The 6000-nt window shown below is 38.3% G+C and overlaps 1 protein-coding gene across 44 annotated transcripts in view; it reads right to left on the bottom strand.

The window, feature by feature from the left end:
* The window catches only part of robo2 (roundabout, axon guidance receptor, homolog 2), a 554737-nt gene that overhangs the window by 208766 nt on the left and 339971 nt on the right, over positions 1-6000 (bottom strand). The gene's annotated exons all lie outside the window — the stretch shown is intronic.

Here is a 6000-nt window from a genome sequence, read left to right as displayed (position 1 = left end):
TGTTACATCCCTGTTCATCAGTTTATCCAACAACAGTTAAGTGGTTTAGATTAAAACCCGTAATACACAGTACACTGTCTTCACCTTAATGATGATTAATATTTACAGTCCTGGTGGAAATCCCTGAATATTCCTCCCAGGATTATTGATGCTCTTTAAGGGCTGTGCAAATGTTTGACAATGTGGTTTCAACCATAATACATAATAACTTAACATCAAGTCAAGAAAGAAAGAAAGAAAGAAAGAAAGAAAGAAAGAAAGAAAGAAAGAAAGAAAGAAAGAAAGAAAGAAAGAAAGAAAGAAAGAAAGAAAGAAATTGACTTTTTATCAGAAGGTTGTGATTTCAAATCCCAGCACCACCATGGTGGGCCTTTGAGCAAGGCCCTTAACTATCAACTGCACAGTTGTATAAAATGATTTAATTGTAAGTGGCCCTGGATAAGGTCGTCTGTCAAATGGCATCATGTAAAAATGTTTTACTCATTTCTTCCATCCTAAAAACTAACAGATTTATTTTCGCATATAAATTATTATTTCAATTTGTCTGGAAATCAAATTGGTCCGGCCGGATTCACATTCCTAAAATAAATAAATAAATGTATATTTTTTAACTAACAAAGATAAATAAATAGCGTATTAGTTAAAAATCGTATTTTTTCCCCCACTTTAATCCTACTGCTTCTATTCCCACCAACTGTCTTTGACCTGTCAATCCTAAGTATTATTCTCTTCCTACGTCATCCACAATTCCAGCTTTTTTTTACCCAAAACACTCATTCCTGGTGTCCCAGCAGGCCATTTGGGACCTGACCCATATGACAGAGGGCTTCCGAGGGGTTAGACTCACACTGTGTTAAAATGCTAATCCCCTGAGCCTTCCCCTGCATGGTTCTGCTTCGTGTATGGTTGATGCTGGCAGGCTGTGCTACGAGTCTGGCCCTTATGATAATAGCGTGTGGGAGAGTGTGTGGCGCGAGTCTTAATCCCGGAGATAAGGAGGCAAGGGCCACCCTGGATTTACATTACTGAAACTTCGGACGAGCCGGAGACAAAAGCAGGCCCTGATCCCCGTAAAAATCCCCAGCCAAAGACAGGGGCTTAGCTTGATGGGCTAATGCTGCCATGCTAGCTTTACACGCTTCAGTAAGATGTGGATGGTTGGGGCAGTCACTCTGTTGCTCCTTTTCCACTTGTTTTCCATATTTGAATACTTTAACTCTGAGAAGGAGTTTAGAAAAGCATATGGGAGAGGGCCATTGTTCCCAATGCATGAGTGTGTGTGTGTGTGTGTGTGTGTGTGTGTGTGTGTGTGTGTGTGTGTGTGTATTCATGGGTGTGAGTCAATATAAAATGCAATATTCTCCTCTAATGCAACAAAATGCACTTCATCTTAGCTGTTTTTTGAACACTGCATACAGAGTTCATACTACATGTTGTGTAACACAATACGTAGCTCTTATAAAATATGTTGTAAAGCATATGCAGTAGAAATCTTGCTGGATGTGCAAACAGGGATCGAGAGATGAGGAAGTGTGGATTTTAAATATATACAGTATTTTTCGTGCTAGGCTTCTAAGTATACACAGTATAATAAATGCTAGGTGTAAAGTATAAACAGTATAATTCAGGCTAGGTGTGTTATTAAGTATATACATTATACTTCATGCTAGGTATCTGGGTAAATACAGAATCATTAACGCTAGGCATCTAAGCATAAAGAGTTTAATTCATGCTAGTTGTGTTATTGAGTATTTACAGTAAAATTCATGCTAGGTGTATTATGTAAATACAGTGTAGTCCATGCTAACTGTGTTATTAAGTATATACAGTCTAACTCATGCTAGATGTATTACGTATATGCAGTTTAATCCATGCTAGGTGTGTTATTAAGTATATACAGTATAATTAATGCTAGGTGTATTACGTATATGCAGTTTAATCCATGCTAGGTGTGTTATTAAGTATATACAGTATAATTAATGCTAGGTGTATTACGTATATGCAGTTTAATCCATGCTAGGTGTGTTATCAAGTATATACAGTATAATTAATGCTAGGTGTATTACGGATATACAGTTTAATCCATGCTAGGTGTGTTATTAAGTATATACAGTATAATATATGCTAGGTATATACGTATATTCAGTATAATTTATGTTAGGTGTGCAGCATACATGATGCTATCTGTGTTATAAAAATACAGTGTAATCATGCTAGCTGTGCTAAAAAAGCTCTAGTGTCCAGCTAATGCTAGCTGTTATAAAAGATGCTGGCTGTATTAAGTATATACAGTTGAATTCTGCTAGGTATGCTACAAGGGATAGATATTTCCTGCTATCCGTGTTATTTATTATGCAGTTCAGGAGCTTGCTTGGGGCAAGTTGTGCAAACGAAACAGGGACGAGAAGCTCCCTTGGGAAACCAGGTGTTCTGCTGACGTAGCAACTGAGGGTTGAGCTTTGTGGAAAAAGCAAACTACAAACAGGAGACTTTTTGTTTAGCAGGCAGATAAGAGCCAGAATGCTGGTTGTGCATAATCCTGGTTAACTGGGGGATCTGATAACAAGAGGCAGGACAAGATAGATACATGCTTCAGCCAAAATGAAAACGTGTACCTTGTAGAGTAAACGAGAAAGAACGTGATGGGCTTCCGTCCCCTCCCTTTTTATTTTAAGACTCCATAAGGTCAATTGTCTCTCACTGCGTTGTATTGACCCCTGGTTTGGAGGAGGTGACTTCTCCACACTCCAGCTAATTTTGGCTAATCCCTGCCATTTCCCTCTCATTGATTAATGATCAGAGCTGCTGTCTGTTATCTAAGTGGGGTAACTGACAGGAAACAGGCAACCGTGAGGCTCAACAACTGCGACAGTGACTAATGGATTGGTATCTAATCCGCTAAAGGCTAGAGCTTCTTTAAAAGCTGTATGTAAACATAAATGTAATATATCTAGCATATTCTACTTTGTTCGTCTGTACTTTTTCTGTTCTACAGACTACGGCTAAGCAGGTACATTAGAGAACACAGCAAAGCTAGCTGAAAAAGATAGAGTCTTGTTAGATCCCTGGGTGTACTGAGGCCTTAAACTCGATGCCAAAGTAAAAACTCATTTCAAGATAAGTAAGCTGGTAAATTGTACACAAAGTGAAGTAAGATGATTTGTGTCCATTGACTGTGTTTATTCTTTAACCCAGAGACTGCTCACATGTTGTATCATGACCTCCAGGTCCTGGTCTTCCTCACAACCTCACTCGGTAAGGCTTGATCAACTGTAATAGCTAAATAAGATCTGTTCCTTTCAGATGACAGAAATTGTTTTTGTTTCTGCCTTTGTTTTATTGCTTTTTTGCTCTCACTAAATGCCACTGAGATTTCTTCAGATACCTCTATTTCTTCAGCAGAAAGATTGTAAGGAGCATGTAAGGAACTTTGTCAAAATGAAGAATCCAGTACAGGAAAAATGCTTTAATGAACAAAGTGTTGTGCACAAACAAACAAACAAACACACACACACACACACACACACACACACACACACACACACACACACATACACAGGGCTACCTGATTGGAGCATCTGTTTCCCTTCTACAGCACTGAGTTACTGGCAGAGGTTTTCACAGAGATGAGGCAAAGACATCAGCACTGGCCATGCAATTCAATTTCGCTCAGTTTAATTTCGTTTAATCCAATTTGTATTCCGATCTACATCCTCTAATCACTTAAACCTTGAGCCACCATCTGCCCGCTGCTTTTCTACAACAGGAGAAAAAAAAATGTACTCAGCAGATGTCAGCGTGAAAAAATAAATAAATAAATAAATAAATAAATAAATAAAACGGGTAAAGGCAAGCGTGTAAGGAATCGATGTTGCTGTGCCAAGCGTACTTCTCACCAGGCGAATCTGTCACCAACAGATTTGTGTATTTTCTTGGCATGCCTGCACACATATGTTGTTGCCTTATCTTTTATATCAGGCACCTTTAGATACGACCCACGAGGGCAGTTCAATCTAAAATTAGCCACTCAAATTAGCCAATCACAGGCTGTAATTAATGCTTCCCACTTATCAGTAAACAATCAAGAGAATGGAAAGAACTCTGTTTCAGCGTGATTGCTCTGACCTCACTGGCATTGCATATAAAAGATGAATATATACCCGTATACCTTCAGCGCCAAAACTGTTTCTCCTCCGAGATATGAGGATGTAGCATATCAAATCGAATGGCTAATGTATATTTCCTCAGCATGCCAGTGGCTAAATCAATTTGCTTTATTCCGTAAAAGCACTTTTCTGTCCCCTGGTCTCGTTCTGTTTTATGTTAAACCCTCTCACCAGTGGCCTCTCTTAATATGATCATAGGTTGTTGGGCAATCAAGGGCTCTCTGCAGCTCAGATGAGTGCACTTCACTCCAGTCCAGGCCTGCTCCAATCAAAGAGTCATTACTCCCCTTTAGACCTCTGTTAAAGCACCCACTACCCAGCGCATATCACGAGAGAGGACGAACGGGACGTTCTGAGTGTCTGCAAAGTGTGAGGTCAAAACATTGATCATTTTAGAAATTAAAAAAGAGATGTTACTGCATTACTGTACAGCGACTCATGCAGCTTAGAATCTTTTACTTATCAGACAAATCAAATCGCTAGCTAACACCTCCCTTACCCCGACTACTTGCTAACACATCCTAACTTTAAACGCTTGCTAACACTGCTAGTTGACACTCCCTAACCCTTAATGGTAGTTAAAACACCCCTTAACCTATCTGCAAGCTGGATGAACCTACAACATGGGTATCTTGATAGAAACCAAAGGTCATTGATCTTTTTGACATTTTTTTTCTGCTAACACTAGTGGACGAAGTTCACAAACCATGCAGTTGAGTTAGAGATAGAGATACACTCTGTAAAATACGACTCCAGTGAAAGTAAAAGGGTTCCTTTAAACTTTTACTTGAGTATTTGCATTTAAATGTATTCAAGTTTTTTGTTTTTTTTTGTTCTTTCTTTCTGTTTAACGTTTAATATTTAATATTACTGATGTTTGCCCCGGAGCCTCACATAAGAATTTCATTGTACAAACTGTCACTGACATCTGTACATATGACAAATAAAACTTGAAACCTCAAACTATCCAAAGTACTATGATTTATTACGGCTAAAATGAACCTATTATCATTTTTGTCACAAGACTCTTTGCTTAATCATCTCAGTTTACATCAAGTCAAATCAAGAAGCTTTTATCATCATTTCAACCATATACAGCTGACGCAGTACACAGCAAAATGAGACAGCGTTCCTCCAGAACCCTGGTGCTACATTAAAAACATAAAGCTACATAATAAAAAAAATAATAAAAATTTGCGCCACAAAAACAAGTGTCTTCGCCACATAAAGTGCATCAGGTGTAACCTGGTGCAAACAGTGCAAGACAGCTGTAAAAAGACTCTCAGCACACTGATCTATTGATAGAATGATATTTATTTATCTTTTTAACTACTTAAAAAAACCACCCAAATCAGGCCACAGGTGTTGCATCGAGTTCGAGTCAGGAGTTTCTTCATTGTTTATTTCTCTCTAAATGATCTGAAAATAAAATAATTCAGTAAAGTACAGATACGCAAAAACACTGAACTACAGAATTACATTTAATTACATTGTAATTACAATTGTTATTGTACACCTACATTATTACTCATGTTAGGCTCAGAAACATACTCCACATATGTACCACACAACCACCAGGGGAAATACCAATGTTCATGGAAGCAGTCTATCAAGTACTCTCTGCAAGATTTGTCAAATTTGTGACTACCTCACATTTTTGATCACATCTTAGGCCTAGACTTGTTCAAAATAAATTGCCCAGTTCTCTAGATAAGAGCTAGCATCACTTGATAGTGACAAAGGGATCAGGAAGTCCACTGATCACTCAAAAAAAGCGGGACCAATTATCCTCTTTTCAATGAGTGGACAAGGATTGGCAATCCTGAAGATACCT

The sequence above is a fragment of the Silurus aristotelis genome (genome assembly GCF_946808225.1).
Source record: "Silurus aristotelis genome assembly, chromosome: 8".
In the NCBI taxonomy this organism is placed as follows: Eukaryota; Metazoa; Chordata; class Actinopteri; order Siluriformes; family Siluridae; genus Silurus; species Silurus aristotelis.
Note: the sequence above shows the minus strand (reverse complement) of the source record. Positions and strands in the feature narration are given on the sequence as shown.